General features: G+C 40.6%; 1 protein-coding gene across 3 annotated transcripts in view; it reads left to right on the top strand.

Moving 5' to 3' along the window:
* Positions 1–1,856: 1,856 nt before the first annotated feature.
* The window catches only part of LOC115145135 (circadian locomoter output cycles protein kaput), a 66,779-nt gene continuing 48,582 nt past the window's right edge, over positions 1,857–20,053 (top strand). For 2 of the 3 annotated variants that reach the window (XM_029686431.2, XM_029686432.2), the window contains exon 1: positions 1,857–1,927. The gene's annotated coding sequence lies outside the window, so the exon portion shown is untranslated. The remainder of the gene's footprint in view (positions 1,928–20,053) is intronic. The other variant, XM_029686433.2, reaches the window with a different exon arrangement.

The following is a 20,053-nucleotide window of genomic DNA, read 5'->3' as shown; positions in this document are numbered from 1 at the left end:
ATATTACAACCATGAACGTTTTCTTGCTGCCACTGCCACAGTTGGATACCGGACATTTAAATACGGAAAGAAAACGCGTTTAATTGCGTTTGCTTTTAACCGTAGAAACCAAGGTGGGGTGCACGGGACTGAAATTGAAATGGCTGTTTGGTTGTATGACATAAATCCTATCATTCAAGAACACAAACCAGTGATTCAACACATCAGCTGTCAAGAATTTATTTTCCCGCGTGCACAATGAAGGTTGATTGGTTCGTGAGTTTGACCTAATTGGCACCCTGCCAAGGAAGTGAGCGGCACATGAAGGCCAAGGATTTTGAACAGTTGTATAACAAGAATTCAGAGAGAACACGAGTAGCCAAAAACCTGACCACAGAAAAAAAGATCCTTATGAAACAAAAATAGTACCTTGCATGTTTATTGGAATGAAATACACGACATAAAGTTCGCTTCACAGCATCTAATAGGAAAAGCGAAAGGATTGTGTTAGCTAATTTTCACATAACTGAAGGCGCAAATGTTTGTAGGCTATTGTGAGAAATAGGTCTCAGTAGCAATACATTATATAGAGGTGTCACCCTTTTAGTTCAGTCAGATAATGAACCACTAATATAAACTATTAAACATGACAAATATTGGAATATATTTTTAAAAGCTATTTAACCATATTTACTTTCATAAACCCCCCCCCCAAAAAAAAAAATGTTTTAACAACAAATATATGTATGGTTGTTGAGCTGTAGGCATTGTGTTATTATTCGAGTGAAATACAATTAATTAGAATGTTTATCGCAACATACTTCAAACGTCTTACAATATTTTAGAGGTAGGAGCTAGGTTGCCATCCAATTGGCGACTGATTTTCATACTAATATTCTCAGATCCGGTTAAAGAAAATATCCGCATATTCCCGCCAGTCAATCGTAGTGGGAGGACCACATATAATCTCGTGATTCCAGTGAGTCATATATGGTGGGAGGACCACTTCGTGGTCCAAATTTACTTCGATATGATAGTTATTATATCAATACCTGCGCATAAATGCGTTTCCACCGCCATTTCAAGCATCATTAATTTTACAGATACAAAAATATCGCACAATATTGAACGAAGAAAGTAGGCCTATCTGTCGGCATTTATAAAATTGTACCGAAACTTCCCGTTTCCATCACAGCTGTCGTGATTTAAAAAAAAATGTATGCAGTTGCCTATGACTTTACTCGCATGAAAATTGTGAATGGGCACGTGGTTATATACGAGTTTGTTCGTGTCAAATGTATTGCTCGGTAAACACTGCGCATGCGCGTCAAGAGATCGAGGTAGACCCTGCTGTTGATTTGAAATCCAGTTCAACCATAGAGATATATAGAGGACTTATTGTTGTACGTGTGCTATTAGAACGTCTGTGACAGAATGGGAGGCGCCATTGAGGCAATCTCCATTTGAAGTAGTACACTTTCTTATTTACGATTGACTGATCCCCCCTGATGACCCAGTTGGACATGATTTCAACAGGGTCAACAGTAGGGTCGTCACTAGTTACCACAGTCACAAGTCATAAACCCTGCATATTTCTAAAATGTTTCTTCTTATAATAAGATGTTAAACCTAACCTTAACCACACTGCTATCCTTATGCCCAATCCTAACCCCACAATGAAGAACAAAAAGCAAAAGTTTGTTTAATTCATTTCAACCATATAGCCATTTAGACTTGTGGCTATGGTAACTAGTGGAAACCCCACCAGGACGTATCGGCCACCCAGTTGACTACATTAAAATGGTGGAAGTCCTCAATGGCTCTGCCCATGCTAATACCGCCTTTTGGCCACTAGAGGCCTCTATCATTCTCTATGAGTTCAACTCAACGCGGCCAGCTAAAGCAAAACAAGAAGCGGGGAAATCCAGATGAACGGTGAACAGACAAGGTAAGAATGACCTTTTAACCGACAAAATCCACTTAATTTGGAAACGCGCCTGTCATAGGTTTATGTGTAGACACAGTTATATTGAAGAGGAGTAAAACCGAGGCATTTTTTTCTTAGCTATGCAAGCTTGTTTCAAAAGGCCTGGTGACCCACATTCGTAATCTAGGCTAGAAATACCGGGGAGTGTGCAGTAGATCGCCGCATAGGTTTTTGATGTTTAAATATGCTCCTGGTTTTCGTATGTTTACAATTTCCATTAGTATAGTGGATGTATCAGTCGCATAATGTGTTATAACTACGTTGCTATATTTAGCCTGGTAGCTCGCATTGACCCCTGTTTTGGAGTGATGAAACACGCAGTTGGTTTCGAGTGCGCGTTTGCAATGACAGCACAGTTGCGTCTCTTTCACTGTAATTTCTAATGATGTTCCTTTTGGGGCTGAACCTATAATGTCAGTGGGTTGAACGCTACGGTTGTGCAGTGAACAGTAGCTGTGAATGTGAGTTAGATTTTTACACTGCAATCGGAAGCTTTCGCATAGATGTGGGCTGAAACAAATCCAATTAACCCTCGACATTTTCACCCAGGATCTGAGGACGCAACCTGCAAACGTAGCTGGGTGATCCAGTGAGAAATGCAGATAGGCTACACATCAATATTATGCAGAGGAAATCCGTATAACGGGAATACACACTTTGCATGTCATCAGCTAGCCCACGTACTCTTAAGGAGCCTACCCAGTGGGCAAATCCTGGTTGAAAGACGTCATGTCTTATTCTGGTCGCAAACTGGTTGAAAAATGACGTTTTTTAACGTATTTTTCAGACCGCCATACCACCAGTTGGATATATTTGTGATCTCTATCTGACCAGCTGGTCCTAATTCTTACCACTATTTTATGTGCTATATTATGTACCCTACTGGTCATAGTTAAGACCTCATCATAACCTGGTAATGACTACCTGACTACAGCTTATTACTACACTCTTAGATAAAAGGGTTCCAAAACGGTTCTTCAGCTGTCTCTATAGAATAACCATTTTTAGTTCTAGGGAGAAGCCTTTTTGGTTCCACATAGAACCCTTTTGGTTTCCATGTAGTACCCTCTGTGGAAAGGGTCCTACATAGAACCCAAAAGGGTTCTACCTGAAACCAAAAGGGTTCTACAGTACCTGAAACCAAAAGGGTTCTACCTGAAACCAAAAGGGTTCTACAGTACCTGAAACCAAAAGGGTTCTACCAGGAGCCAAACAGGATTCTTCAACGGGTTCTCCTATGGGGAAAGCCAAATAACCCTTTTAGGTTCTAGACAGCTCCTCTTTTTCCCCCTAAGAGTTTACTGTAAAAAGTATTGCAGAGGACAAAGTTGGATATTAAAAACATTGTTCATTACATTTCTATTTGTTTCCATAGTCACCGATTGAAGTTAATCTGCAACATATTTTTTACATTTAAAATGTATCAAGCAATGGCAAAAACAAATCTACATCACAATTTCACACATCTGTGTACAGTAATTGTTTCATAATTCATCAACAGAAATGACATGCATAGAAATACTGTGAGTACATAAAGGCCCATTGTTTTATTTGATTCATGATTAATACGAGTGGTGTGATGGGGTAGATCCTCATCGAGGACCCCTGAGCACAGATGGTGATCTGGAGCGTCGTGGCCTTCTTGAAGAGTCGTGTGATGGCTCAGATCTGCAGTGAAGAGAATCGGCGCATTACAACTTTATACATTTGAGATTTTATAAGCAAAATAGGAAAGGACATTCTTGAAGAAACTTTGTGGACTCAGCTGGCTAGAAGTATTTGCATGGTACTAGTTAAAGTATTTTGTGGCAGTTATAGCTTTGAGATGTCTTTAAAAAAGTGCAACTTGCTTATATACATACTTTGCTTCCTTCACCAACACGGCTCAGGGGCATATTTCGGGACTTTCCAGAGGGCCCGCAACACATCAATCTCCTGAGTTTTCTGGCTTTTCATGACACTTACTGTGAGCATAAAAAAAAACAGTGTTGGCATGCAGGACACGACAGTAACGCACAGTAAAATATATTTTAACTGTCAGAATCTACTAAAAGTGGTAGCAAAGGCATGTTTGCTCCTCGGTCCCTACATATTGAAGTCGGACATAAATGAATTGGTCATGAATCTGAAACATTTTGAAGGAAGAGGATATAAAAATGAGACAGTAGTTGGATAATGAAAATGTTTAACTCCTCTCTAAATGGTCAAGTGTTGCTTTATCTTAATACAGGTAATGATACGCTTTTTATAAACACACCGCTGCCTAATCCTGAGGACATTGTCCCGGACAGAGGTGCCCCAATTCAGGATAGCTTGGCAGTCTTAAAAAAAGAAAGTTAAATGTAAGTATATTGTAAAGACAATAAAATATTATATTGTTCAAAAGGGATGTCTGTCATATCATTAATGCAACAAATAGTGTTAGAAATGGGTGTAATTGGCAAATCTCGTCCTCTTCTCTGCAACTGCACACGTGTTTGAGTGAGCGACAGAGAGAAATTGGAGAAACTGTACATGACTCACCAACGATGTTACCTAAAAAAGAAATCTGGCACTGAGCAAATTTCAGGTCTGCTGAGTGCAAACTTGAATGAACTTCCAGCGTGCTTTTGCTGTGAACACTGAGGCTGTACCCATTTTAAGCTACAGTTTTAACAATGGCCAGATAGGCAACAGTGGCTATTTGATCACAATGTAGGCCTAACAGAGTGGTCTTGAAAATAAAAGAGAGCCGCACACTCTTGGAGCTCAGATGCAAAAATTTAATACCAACATTTCGACAGCCAAGCTGTCTTCATCAGGGTATATTATACCCTGAGCTCCAAGAGTGTGCGGCTCTCTTTTATTTTCAAGTTTCTACTCCGCTAGCCAGCACCTCGTCTTAATAGGTGTGCGTTTCTTTTTCTTCTAACAGAGTGGTCTATCATCAAAAACAATAAAGAAAATGCAACCCATAACATTTTAACATTTTAACATTCAGCCTACAGTAGCAGCCAATGTGTGGTGTTCTAAATTATGAGACTTTTGGAGAAAAAAACATGCAGGGCTAGACATTAACCTGTTTATCCACTTGTCCTTCAGACAAGGAGGTAACTGAAAATGTTGTTGTTTGATGCAAGAAAACAATTTACAAAATAAAATGCATCATTATTCCCATACCATTATTACAAAGAATCAGACAAATTATGCTACCCTCTGCATATTGGCTACTTATCTTATTCAAGCCTGTCTCAAAATACAACACTGCCCCTTTAAGACAAAAAAAGCTCTTTACCTGACCTGCCTTTCAAAGATGTCTAGAAATGCACACATTTTGAGATCTTGTAAAAATCAAATCAAATCAAATGTATTTGTCACATACACATGGTTAGCAGATGTTAATGCAAGTGTAGCGAAATGCTTGTGCTTCTAGTTCCGACAATGCAGTGATAACCAACAAGTAATCTAACTAACAATTCTAAAACTACTGTCTTGTACACAGTGTAAGGGGATAAAGAATATGTACATAAGGATATATGAGTGAGTGATGGTACAGAGCAGCATACAGTAGATGGTATCGAGTACAGTATATACATATGAGATGAGTATGTAGACAAAGTAAACAAAGTGGCATAGTTAAAGTGGCTAGTGATACATGTATTACATAAGGATGCAGTCGATGATGTAGAGTACAGTATATACGTATGCATATGAGATGAATAATGTAGGGTAAGTAACATTATATAAGGTAGCATTGTTTAAAGTGGCTAGTGATATATTTACATCATTTCCCATCAATTCCCATTATTAAAGTGGCTGGAGTTGGGTCAGTGTCAATGACAGTGTGTTGGCAGCAGCCACTCAATGGTGGCTGTTTAACAGTCTGATAGCCTTGAGATAGAAGCTGTTTTTCAGTCTCTCAGTCCCAGCTTTGATGCACCTGTACTGACCTCGCCTTCTGGATGATAGCGGGGTGAACAGGCAGTGGTTCGGGTGGTTGATGTCCTTGATGATCTTTATGGCCTTCCTGTAACATCGGGTGGTGTAGGTGTCCTGGAGGGCAGGTAGTTTTCCCCCGGTGATGCGTTGTGCAGACCTCACTACCCTCTGGAGAGCCTTACGGTTGAGGGCGGAGCAGTTGCCTTACCAGGCGGTGATACAGCCCGCCAGGATGCTCTCGATTGTGCATCTGTAGAAGTTTGTGAGTGCTTTTGGTGACAAGCCGAATTTCTTCAGCCTCCTGAGGTTGAAGAGGCGCTGCTGCGCCTTCTTCACGACGCTGTCAGTGTGAGTGGACCAATTCAGTTTGTCTGTGATGTGTATGCCGAGGAACTTAAAACATGCTACCCTCTCCACTACTGTTCCATCGATGTGGATAGGGGGGTGTTCCCTCTGCTGTTTCCTGAAGTCCACAATCATCTCCTTAGTTTTGTTGACGTTGAGTGTGAGGTTATTTTCCTGACACCACACTCCGAGGGCCCTCACCTCCTCCCTGTAGGCCGTCTCGTCGTTGTTGGTAATCAAGCCTACCGCTGTTGTGTCGTCCGCAAACTTGATGATTGTAGGAAGCAATCACACCCCCATTGCTGACTACAAATTATGAACAAAATGTGGACACATGGCTACATGCAGCTCATGCTTTGATCTCAAAACAAGATAAAGATAATCTACTCAGACCACAGCTGTCAACACAGTTCAGATTAAAGTAAACACCACAGATCCATATGGCAATTGTCTATTTGCATATAGGTCTACTGCAGCTCTGATTGGTTATGCCGCACTGGTCTGTGTATAGTACAGGCTGAGTCCTGCCCAATAGAATCCTGCTCCAATGCGTTTTGCCTACAACAACATCTCTTAAATAGTTTGTTTTGTTTTAGCATGTTGCATTGAAAGTTGCTAATATTGCTTTGATTCGATTACAATAGCCACAGTAACAGAAAACATTGATGGTGTTAATTAACGAGGAAAACTCTAGGAATTTGAGTGAAGTTCAATCTCGTGCTTCTCTCTGTTGGCTGATATTTCTTCTGCGCTCCCGACAGTCTCCGGGCAACAGTTTAGAGAGAACATTGCTCACCAAGGGAGGTGTCTGTTAAATCAGGACACAAGGGTTTTGCACCTGGGGGGAAAAAAGGCGAGTTAAAATTGGATTTGATTTGCTTTACAATGTTATATTATTAGAAGCGGTGCTATTTCGATTGGATCTACTTACACTACACTCTTCGAAAAAAAGGGTTCCAAAAAGTTTCTTCAGCAGTCAGGCAGACAGACGGAGAGGCATAGACAGCCAAGCATAGGCTATTTACATTTCTTAGTCTGCAGGCTGGATAACTTCTGTACTCATTCCCTTTATTCCCTCCTCCATCCTTCCATCCAAGCTAGAAGATTCCTGCAAAAACAGAGAATAAAGAATTGACAAAGGCAGTTGATCGGTGTAACATTAGAATGCGTGTTGATGGGGAGCAGGTATTGGCAAAATGTATGTTATTCTCAAATATAAAATATCCAAAAATACAAGGATCTCTAATGAATCAAGAAAATCTTCACATCCATATTGGGGGTAGAAGTTTCAAGAATTATCCTAGTTTACGTTCTTACGCAACACAAACAATCAATGTTCTGTGTATTCATGTACTCTCTCTTTCACACACACACACACACACACACACACACACACACACACACACACGATGACAATCTTTTTTATTATTGTGATCATAATCATCTCTCCTTCCTCTCACACAGATACACACATAGTTAGCATGACAATGTTGACATGACAATGTTTTTTCTAAACTTATTGTGATCATCACTCACTCACTCACTCACTCACTCACTCACTCACTCACTCACTCACTCACTCACTCACTCACTCACTCACTCACTCACTCACTCACTCACACGTAGAGGACACACGCACACCAGTGGCTGTCGGTGCCATTAAAGATGAGGGAGGACGATTTTTACTTTTCATCAGCATGGCCTTATTTCTATTACAGCATATTGGATGACTGTCATTGATATTCCATTCACCCAGTTAAATGTAACAGCGTTAGGTTTAGGCTACTACATGATTCTCTCATTTTCCCTGTACCCGTCATGATGTTGCTACAATCTAGCCTACGAATGAAAGTTTACAACGTGGGTGCACACAGGACGAGAGAGAAATTTGAGGTGACAGACAGTGGACTTCAATGTACAACACATCAGCTGTATGTGACCAGGCGAAAAAACCTTTCCAAGCCAAACCCTATCGTAACTGCTACACACAGCCTACATCGTTGTCACCATATTAGCTAAAGTAACATCATAGTCAACATGGCTAATAGAACTAACACATTAGTAAACCCGCTACAATCATGCAGTAAAGTTAGTGTGCAATCAGTAAGTAGTTTAGCACTTACACTGTCGGGCCCTGGTGGCAATAAATTGTGTTGTGTTGGATAGTCATAGCCAGCTAGCTAACACATCACCCCTCTGTTTGAGCAGGGTGTTTGAGTAAGCTAAACTAGCTATCAGCTTTTCTGGGAAAAAAACCTGCTTGCTTCTTAATTTTGGAAGAAATGAATTTGTTCAAACCTGTTCAAGTATTGTCTTTCTCTATGGCTCAAGCACTCACCACATTTTATGCATTGCAGTGCTAGCTAGCTGTAGCTTATGCTTTCAGTACTAGATTCATTCTCTGATTCTTTGATTGGGTGGGCAACATGTCAGTTCATGCTGCATGAGTTTTGATAGGTTGGAGGACGTCCTCAGGAACTTGTCATTATTACTGTGTAAGTATATGGAAGGGGGTGAGAATGTATTGAAGTCAATGTACCCAGAGGAGGACGGAAGCTAGCTGTCCTCCGGCTACACTGGCGCTACCATACAGAGTGCTGTTGAGGCTTCTGTAGACCTTCAACAGTGTGTTTTAATCAATTATTTGGTGATGTGAATATATTTTTTATCTAAAAAGGATAACTTTTAAAATGTTTAACCATTTTTATTTTTATAAAACGCACTGAGGATGGTCCTCCTCTTCCTCCTTTGAGGAGCCTCCACTGACACACAGTTACTATCATTCAAATAAATCACTACAGTAGCTAGCTCAAATCATTCCTTGATGTTCTTCTCCCCAACACACTGCTGCTTTACTTGCAAAAGTGTAACAAGAATGCAGGAGAACAGAGAACACTTAGCAGTCAAATCTTTTATATAAGTTTCTTGTGTAAATTTCGAGAACCTGTTGTGGTTTTCCAGCTGTGTTGTTGTGTAGCTTAGCGGGCGCCCTGGCCCAACTGCCATATGGAATGTTGACGGCTGCTCTCAAGCAGGCTGCCTGAGCGCAGAGATATTTTGCTGCGCGTGAGACACAGATTCCAATTCAAGTTTTAGCTCCGTTATCTTTAAGGTTTTATGGCAGACTACACCTATTGGTGTACTTCCGCCAACTACTATACGGGTTAGTGAAAAAAAATATTTAATTGCTTTAGCTGGAACTGATATGCCTACCTCCTTATTTAGGTACTGAAATTAAAGTCCAATTACTGCATGCATTATGTTAATTTATTAAAAGCTTTAAGGAGAAATATAATTGTCATATTTTCAGGGTCAAATTCAGGTGCAATAACTTTGGAATAATTATTGATGGAAATAAATGCGATTAAAAATGTAGTTTTGTAAATCCTGGTAGATTGTAGTAGGCTATTGAAATAAAATACATAGGCAGGCCTATGTAATATTTGTTAAATTCTGAAAAAAGTCATTATAGAACATCAAAACATCATTTAGTGGAACAGAAGAAAATGTGCAGCACAATAAACAGTGCAATTAGCTAACACGACAAAATATTACTATTAGAAGCCAACACACACAGCAAGAAATCCAGATATCATTAATAAAACAACCATTATTTCATTGTACTGCAGTTTTGTAAGGGTATCCTGTGTTATTGTGAATGCTTATCTTACATGCTGGTAGCCTAGAACAAATGTTATGGAAGTGGATGTGCACTTTTCAGTTGGGTGGACTGCAAGTACAAAAAACACTGCCATAGACTGTAGTAAAACCAAAAGCATTTATAGCATCGGAGATTCCCTAAATTGGGGACCATCTCTGATAGCTATATGACCACAGAGACTGTGACACATTTGAGCTTTTAATGACCTAGCAAATTAGATGACTTGGAGGTGAAATACACTGAACAAAAATATAAACGCAACATGTAAAGTGTTGGTCCCATGTTTCATGAGCTGAAATAAAAGATCCCAGAAATTTTTAATATGCACAAAAAGCTTATTTCTCTCAAATTTTGTGCACAAATTTCTTTACATCCCTGTTAGTGAGCACTTCTCCTTTGCCAATGTAATCTATCGACCTGACAGGTGTGACATATCAAGAAGCTGATTAAATAGCATGATCATTACACAGGTGCACATTGTGCTAGGGACAAAAAAAGGCCACTCCTAAAATGTGCAGTTCTGTGACACAATACAATGCCACAGATGTGTCAAGTTTTGAGGGCGCATGCAATTGGCATGCTGACTGCAGGGATGTCCATCAGATCTGTTGCCAGAGAATTTAATGTTAATTTCTCTACCATAAGCCTCCTCCGTCGTTTTATAGAATTTGGTTGTACATCCAACCGCCCTCATAACCGCAGACCACGCGTAACCACGCCAGCCCAGGACCTCCACATCCGACTTCTTCACCTGTGGGATCGTCTGAGACCAGCCACCCGGGCCAACTGATAAAAATGTGTTTGCACAGAATTTCTGCACAAACTGTCAGAAACTGTCTCAGGGAAGCTCATGTACGTACTCGTCATCCTCACCAGGGTCATAACCTGACTGCAGTTTGGCGTCGTAACCTACTTCAGTGGGCAAATGCTTACCGTTGATGGCCACTGGCATGCTAGAGAAGGGGGCTCTTCACGGATGAATCCCGGTTTCAACTGTACCGGGCAGATGGCAGACAGCATGTATGGTGTCGTGTGGGTGAGTGGTTTGCTGATGTCAACATTGTGAACAGAGTGCCCCGTGGTGGTGGGGTTATGGTATGGCCAGGTATAAGCTATTGACAACGAACACAATTGCATTTTATCAATGACAATTTGAATGCACAGAGATATGGTGATGAGATCCCGAGGCCCGTTGTCGTGCCATTCATCTGCCGCCATCACCTCATGTTTCAGCATTATAATGCACAGCCCCATGTCGGAAGAATCTGTACACATTTCCTGGAAGCTGAAAATGTCCAAGTTCTTCCATGGCCTGTATACTCACCAGACATGTAACCAGACATTGAGCATGTTTTATCCAGCAACTTTGCACAGCCATTGAAGAGGAGTGGGACAACATTTCACAGGCCACAATCAACCGCCTAATCAACACTATGTGAAGGAGAGGTATCGCCCTGCATGGGGCAAATGGTGGTCACACCAGATACTGAGTGGTTTTCTGATCCACGACCCTACTTTTTTTGTATTGGTGTCTTTAACCAACAGATGCGTGTCTGTATTCCCAGTCATGTGATATCCAGAGATTAGGGCCTAATGACTATTTCAATTGACTCATTTCCTTATTTGAACCGTACATTTTGGTTCTGTTTAAAATCACAGATTTTAATGCAATTTACAAAAATACAGTATAAGTAAAGTTACTGCATCCAAAAGTGGATTTAAACCTTAATAAAGTGACTTAATAAATACAGTGCCTTGCAAAAGTATTCGGCCCCCTTGAACTTTGCGACCTTTTGCCACATTTCAGGCTTCAAACATAAAGATATAAAACTGTATTTTTTTGCTTTAAAACTGATAGAGACATACCCCAAGCGACTTACAGCTGTAATCGCAGCAAAAGGTGGCGCTACAAAGTATTAACTTAAGGGGGCTGAATAATTTTGCACGCCCAATTTTTCAGTTTTTGATTTGTTAAAAAAGTTTGAAATATCCAATAAATGTCGTTCCACTTCATGATTGTGCCCCACTTGTTGATTCTTCACAAAAAAATGCAGTTTTATATCTTTATGTTTGTGGCAAAAGGTCGCAATGTTCAAGGGGGCCGAATACTTTCGCAAGGCACTGTATATTTTTATCCAAGGTAATTACAGGTAATATTGGTTTATTAGGATGTGGATATTTGTGGTTGAAAGGTATTTTAGGTATATTTATGGATTGAATGGAATCCTATGGGCAAACAGCATAACACAATATGCCTATAAAGTATCTACATACGTGAGATATGGACTAAAAACTGTTTTGGAATATCAAACAAGTGTGAAAACAGATACACATGTCGAAATGGGGGATATCCAGCCCATTGTGGCTTAAAGTAAATTACATTGGGTTTTATACACCCCATTTTTCATAACAAACTCTACTTAATCAAATAACTGTTGTTTTACAAAAATATCTATACAATAGGTTTAAGAAGTGGTCCTAGTAAGTAAATAAAGTTACCAGCACAGCACACCCATTGACTGTACATTACAATTAGCTTAGTATCTTTACCGAAATTAAGGTTCTCATTAACGAAACGGACCTAAAAAATGATGTGGTAATGATAAATGTGTATTTCGTGCCATGAGGCCCAAGCTCAATCTGCAAATAATAGGAGGGCCGTTATGAGTCAACAAACAATTGACCACATCACTAAAGCCCATTTATGCCTTAATGTTGGTAAGGTAATGGTTCGGACTTTTTCCCTATTTGAACTTTTTAGCCGTTTTGGTAATGAGAAGACCAAGTGAGGTAAAGGGGGTGTTTGAGAATAAGAACCTCTTCTAAAGTCAGAAAAAAAAAAACATTTATTTGTATTTTCTATTTGACCTTTTATTTAACCAGGTAGGCTAGTTGAGAACAAGTTGTCATTTACAACTGCGACCTGGCCAAGATAAAGCAAAGCAGTGCGACACAAACAACAACACAGAGTTACACATGGAATAAACAAGCGTACAGTCAACACAATAGAAATAAAAGAAAGTCTATATACAGTGTGTGCAAATTGTGTGAGGAGGTAAGGCAATAAATAGGCCATAGTAGCGGAGTAATTACAATTTAGAAAATTAACACTGTAGTGATAGATGTGCAGATCATGATGTGCAAGTAGAAATACTGGTATGCAAAAGAGCAGAAAGTAAGTAAAAACAATATGGGGATGAGGTAGGTAGGTTTGGTGGGCTATTTGCAGATGGGCTATGTACAGCTGCAGCTGCTCAGATAGCTTATGTTTAAAGTTAGTGAGGGAAATATAAGTCTCCAGCTTCAATGATTTTTGCAATTCGTTCCAGTCATTTGCAGCAGAGAACTGGAAGGAAAGGCGGCCAAAGGAGGTGTTGGCTTTGGGGATGAGATATAGTGAGATATACCAGTGAGATATACCTGCTGGAGCGCGTGTTACGGGTGGGTGTTGTTATCGTGACCAGTGAGCTGAGATAAGGCGGAGCTTTACCTAGCATAGACTTATAGATGACCTGGAGCCAGTGGGTCTGGCGACGAATATGTAGCGAGGGCCAGCCGACTAGAGCATACAGGTCGCAGTGGTGGGTGGTATAAGGGGCTTTGGTAACAAAATGGATGGCACTGTGATAGACAGCATCCAGTTTGCTGAGTAGAGTGTTGGAAGCTATTTTGTAAATGACTTCGCCGAAATCGAGGATCGGTAGGATAGTTTTACGTTTTACGGTATGTTTGGCGTGGTGTGAGTGAAGGAGGCTTTGTTGCGAAATATGAAGCCGATTCTAGATTTAATTTTGGATTGGAGATGTTTAATATGAGTCTGGAAGGAGAGCTTACAGTCTAGCAAGACACCTAGGTATTTCCAGAGGTGGATCAGGGAATCACCAGTAGCACGAGCAACATCGTTGATATGTACAGAGAAAAGAGTCGGCCCGAGAATTGAACCCTGTGGTACCCCCATAGAGACTGCCAGAGGTCCGGACAACAGGCCCTCCGATTTGACACACTGAACTCTCTCTGAGAAGTAGTTGGTGAACCAGCGAATTTAAGCGAATACATTAACTTATGCTCATCTAAAGACTACTCCTCTAGATGATGCATCAAGAAATGTTGAGTAGAACTTTAGTTTTTACTTGAAAAAGTGTTACGGTAATGAGACTTGTTCACAGACAGATAGTTTAACGTCAACTATTATTCGAAAAAAATATGATTTATAGACTAACTACAGCAACTTATTTAGTCTTTTATTCAAATTATTTTTTTATAAAGTAAAATTGTATAGACTGACCCGATAATTTAATCCGGACGCATTTCGGTAATGAGTATTTGGGGTGAAAATGTAAGAAATTCTGGCAAAAATATAAAATGTATTTAAAGATGAACTATGCAGAAATCGCACTGCCAATTACTGGTTGCTAAAATTCTAATAGTTTGCCTAATTTCTCTTTTTATGTGACAAAACAAGCAAGTATAGTGTAGAGAATCATTGTACCATCTAAACTGCTGTGAAACATATTTTCCATAACCAAAAATATTGTATTTTCAGCTGTTTTGAAGCTGGTGTACACAACCGAAAGTAAAAGACACAAAGTGAAACATAGAAATAGTGCACATAGAACATATCTACTGCTTCTTAGACTTGCTTTCAATGAGAATGACAGATCTATAACACACATTTCTATGTGAATTTGGTCAGGTCACCAAAAAGTTACATATTGCACTTTGCCAAAAACTAGACATCTTAGTCTGCAGAATGATAGTTGATTTTTGCAAATGCATCATAGGTTTTGTAACTCTATTTGCTACAGACATGTTTAAAACTGGTTTCATGAGAATCATCTGTATATGGATACAATGTATCCAAATGGCATACATCTAATAGCCACTGCTATATTCAACTAGAGCTATCTGACCATGTTCATTGTATTAATTTACTGCCTTAATGTAGGCTACACATTTTATTTATTTATGCACGGAATGCCTGCCTAATGCAGTTTGGTGCACTGGTTCCTGTGATGCTCAGTAGGGTTGTGTTTTTGGCAGCCTTGAAACCATACCAATATGTGTCTTTGTCAGCTGTTGAAGCAGTACCGATCTGTTGTTGCTAAGTTGCCCTCTGAATTCTACCGATCTGCACTGACAGACGCAGCGTGTAACCAATGTTGAAACATACATTTGTCCATGGAAATGGAATAACAAGTTGTTCAGTGGCTCTATGGTTGAACAAGTTGTTCAGGGCAGGCCATGGTAAGTCATTCTCATCCACCCTGAACTGCATCTGTTTTGCCATGCATCTTGTGATATCTATAGTGGTGTCTGCATGCCTTGTCTGTGTCCTCATTGTTATCGTTTGTCTTTAGGAGTATTTGTGGGGAAGTTGTCCTCGAGCACTGCTCACAGCATGCACAGTAGCCTGTTGTCTGAGTTCTAGAAAATGTCCAGTGACTTTTGGTTTGACCGTGACCAAGTTAGGATGCGTGTCAGTCACTCCCCAAATAGTACACAGTTTATTCCTTAGCCTAAACCTGGTATTCGTTGAACCTGTACAGTGAGGAAATATGTATATGAGGAGATGTGTATTTTGACACCTAAGCTCCTTTTTCATTGGCATTTGAATTAAGGCCACATTTGAGCTGGCTTGAATGTAATTCTCAAATTAGAGCTGGGTCGGAGGAAACCCTGGCCAGTCCAGCCCAGTTTCACAACTGATGCTAGCCCGATTAAGATTCAGGCCAGTGACGTTGTTCTCAAGTTGGCAAACGCAGTTGCTAAGCAACCAGTTGTCAGCTTCTTCAATCAGTCAACAGATAAATGTATACTGTTGCGGCAAAGAACTAAAAAGTCGGTTCCTTGGTCCTTTGAGGAGATCCAGACCCTTCTGTCAATCTGGGCAGACACTTCAGTACACCATTTATACAGTTGAAGTCTAGATACACCTTAGCCAAATACATTTAAACTCAGTTTTGAACTATTCCTGACATTTAATCTTAGTAAAAATGCCCTGTCTTAGGCCAGTTAGGATCACCACTTTAAATTAAGAATGTGAAATGTCAGAATAATAGAAGGGTGATTCATTTCAGCTTTTATTTTTCATCACATTCTCAGTGGGTCAGAAGTTTACATACACTCAATTAGTGTTTGGTACCATTGCCTTTAAATTGTTTAACTTGGGTCAAACGTTTCGGATAGCCTTCCATACGCTTCCCACAGTAAGTTGGGTGAATTTTGGCCCATTTGTTTCATCAGACCAGAGGACATTTCTCCAAAAAGTACTATATTTGTCCCCATGTGCAGTTGCAAACCGTAGTCTGGCTTTTTTTATGGCGGTTTTGGAGCAGTGGCTTCCTCCTTGCTGAGTGGCCTTTCAGGTTATGTCGATGTAGGACTCGTTTTACTGTGGATATAGATACTCTTTTACCCGTTTCCTCCAGCATCTTCACAAGGTTGATTTGCACTTTTTGCACCAAAGTACGTTCATCTCTAGGAGAGCGGTATGACGGCTGCGTGGTCCCATGGTGTTTATACTTGCGTACTATTGTTTGTACAGATGAACGTGGTACCTTCAGGCATTTGGAAATAGCTCCCAAGGATGAACCAGACCTGTGGAGGTCTACAATTTGTTGTCTGAGGTCTTGGCTGATTGCATTTGATTTTCCCATGATGTTAAGCAAAGAGGCACTGAGTTTGAAGGTAGGCCTTGAAATACATCCACAGGTAAACCTCCAATTGACACGAATTATGTCAATTAGCCTATCAGAAGCTTCTAAAGCCATGCCATCACTTTCTGGAATTTTCCAAGTTGTTTAAAGGCACAGTCAACTTAGTGTTTGTAAACTTCTGACCCACTGGAATTGTGATACAGTGAATTATAATAGAAATAATCTGTCTGTGAACAATTGTTGGAAAAATGACTTGTGTCATGCACAAAGTAGATGTTCTAACCGACTTGCCAAAACTATAGTTTGTTAACAAGAAACTTGTGGAGTGGTTGAAAAACTTCCGACTTCAACTGTAGCTTCTCTGTTCTGCAGGTGCGTTGAAAATCTGTCCAGCTTTATATTTTCCGTGTCGTCGTTCAGCCACCACTTGGTGAAACATAAGATATGATTGTTTGTTGTCAAGTAAAACGGGTGGCAGTGGGAGTTTACTCACTCGCCTACGGATTGTCAGCCTGATCTGCGTCCTCTTTTCCTCTGTCTTTTCTTCACGCAAATGGCGGGGATCTGGGTCTGTTCCCTGGAGAGCAGTATATCTTTCTCGTCAGACTCGTTAAATGAAGAATCATCTTCCAGTTCGTGTTGAGTAATCCCAGTTCTGATGTCCAGAAGTCATTTTCAGTCATAAGAGACGGTAGCTGCAACATTATGTACAAAATAAGTCAAAAAACAAGTTACAAACAACGCAAATAAACAAACATAATAGCACAATTGGTATTTTATTAGGATCCCCATTTGCTGTTGCAAAAGCAGCAGCTACTCTCCCAGGGGTCCAAACAAAACCTGAAACATAAAACAGAATGAGATATAATACAGAGCATCATTAGACAAGAACAGCTCAAGGACAGAACTACATACATTTTTAAAAAGGCACACGTAGCCTACATACAAATGCATACACACAAACTATCTAGGTCAAAAAGGGGAGCGGCGTTGTGCCGTGAGGTGTTGCTTTATCTGTTTTTTGAGCCCCAAATTGGTGTTTATTTGAGCAATATGAGATGGAAGGAAGTTCCATGCAATAAGGGCTCTATATAATACTGTATGTTTTCTTGAATTTACTCTGGATTTGGGGACTATGAAAGACTCCTGGTGGCATGTCTGGTGCGATAAGTGTGTGTGTCAGAGCTGTGTGTAAGTTGACTATGCAAACAAGTTGTGATTTTCAACACATTAATGTTTCTTGTAAAAAGAAGAAGTGATGCAGTCAGTCTCTCCTCAACTCTTAGCCAAGAGAGCGCCTCCCGGGTGGCGCAGTGGCTAAGGGCGCTGTACTGCAGCGCCAGCTGTGCCACCAGAGACTCTGGGATCGCGCCCAGGCTCTGTCGGCCGCGACCGGGAGGTCCGTGGGGCGACGCACAATTGGCCTAGCGTCGTCCGGGTTAGGGAGGGTTTGGCCGGTAGGGAAATCCTTGTCTCAAAAAAGCAGAGCATCACTTTATTACGGCTAGACCTCTCCCCATCTTTGCAACCATTGAATCAATATGTCTCGACCATGACAGTTTACTATCTAAGGTAACGCCAAGTATTTTAGTCCCCTCAACTTGTTCAACAGCCACACCATTCATTACCAGATTCAGCTGAGGTCTAGCACTTAAGGAATGATTTGTACCAAATACAATGCTCTTAGTTTTAGAGATGTTCAGGACCAGTTTATTACTGGCCACCCATTCCAAAACAGACTGCAACTCTTTGTTAAGGTTTTCAGTGACTTCATTAGCTGTGGTTGCTGATGCATATATGGTTGAATCATACATGGACACACATTGGTTATGGGCATGTAAAGCGTCAGCCATCCTCTTCGGCACCATCTTAACATCTGGAGTATCTACACTCCAGTGGTGATGGAGAAGGTCAGCCTGGGCCTGTCTTTGTGCAAAGAGTATTGAAACTTCTTTCATCAGATAGTAGCCTAATTGAAAAAAAAATCATTTGAGAAAATGTCCATAATATATTTGTAGTTATGGCAATGATAGTGTTTCACAGTATTACTTCCCGCTGTGATATTCGCCTGTTGATTTCTCCTACCGGTGCAGCATCTGTAATCAAAATGGGAAAGCTTTTTTTTTTGTGGCTGTGTTTTCTAGTGGGAATTGGATTAAGTGGCCATGAAGAAATCGGTCTGTCATTTCCTGGCTGCTAAAATTGTACACTGTTCTCTCAATTTCAGTTTATGTGAGAAAACAAGCACTGAATACTGTAGGAAATCATGGTACCATCAAAATTGCTCGGAAATATATTTTCAATCACAAAAAATATCGTTTTGACAGCTGTTTGAAGCTGGTGGACCAAAACCGAAAGTAAAAGGCTCAAGCAAGTCTCCACCTAACACGGAAATGAGATGCGGGGGAGATTTGTTTTGAATGCAGCCTAGCGCTGTTGCAATTAACCTAGAAATTCTAGGTGTAGCACCTTTAATCCCCTTCAAGTCACTAGCCTTGTCTGTCTGTCTGTCTGTCTGTCTGTCTGTCTGTCTGTCTGTCTGTCTGTCTGTCTGTCTGTCTGTCTGTCCAGCCAGCCAGCCAGCCAGCCAGCCAGAGTTGGGCTCAATTCGTATTGACGACAGTCAATTCAGGAAGTAAACTAAAATTACAATTTAATGACTTTTCAATAAACTGAAAAGTAAATTGAAATCAATTTGAAATGAGCCCAACCCTTCTCTCTCTCTTTCTTTCTCTATTTCTCTCTCTCGCCAGGTTCAAGACACGACACACACCTAGGATTAGTTTCATGTGGATCCAGGAGCAGATGGAAGCTTGTGTTTACATCTGTGGTACCGAACCCCCCCATCCCAGCTGACTGACACAGTGCCAAGCCTTGTTTGTAAATGAGTTTAGGAGGTGTGGTTGTGTGTGTCTGTGTTTTCTGACTGGTGTGTCACTGCTTTGGAAGCTTCAGGATGTGATTAATCTCTAATCAGAACGTCTGGGAGTAGCAGAGCTGATGGCTAGAGCAGAACCTCACACGGCACAACCTTGTCCTCTGGAAACTCATAGTTCACCACACAGCCAACCCCAATGAAACCTAAAGCAAGTCCCTAACTCCTTCTCTAGCTTATTCTCAACATGATTTCAGCACTTTTATTTCCATGGCTGATTGATCATGGCTCATTCTTGTCCCTTTACAGCAGACATGGTGGTCAATGTGTTTGGTACATCGAAACCTATTATCGAATCGCTATACATATAGAATCGTGAGAATCGCAATGCATATCGTATCGGCGCCTAAGTATCGTGATAATATTGTATTGTGAGGTCACTGGCAATTCCCAGCCCTGCCTGCTAAAGACTGCACTCTGGCACAATATATTGTGATTGTTTTTTCTGCTGGTCACAAGGAAATTTGAAAAGCTTCAGGTGGGTCACTGCACAAGAATGTTAGGTAACGACTGTTTCATATTCCTACCATATAGACTCGCCCAGACCACAGGGCAATCTTGACCAAATATAT

The sequence above is a fragment of the Oncorhynchus nerka genome, linkage group LG17 (assembly GCF_034236695.1).
Source record: "Oncorhynchus nerka isolate Pitt River linkage group LG17, Oner_Uvic_2.0, whole genome shotgun sequence".
NCBI lineage: Eukaryota > Metazoa > Chordata > Actinopteri > Salmoniformes > Salmonidae > Oncorhynchus > Oncorhynchus nerka.
Note: the sequence above shows the minus strand (reverse complement) of the source record. Positions and strands in the feature narration are given on the sequence as shown.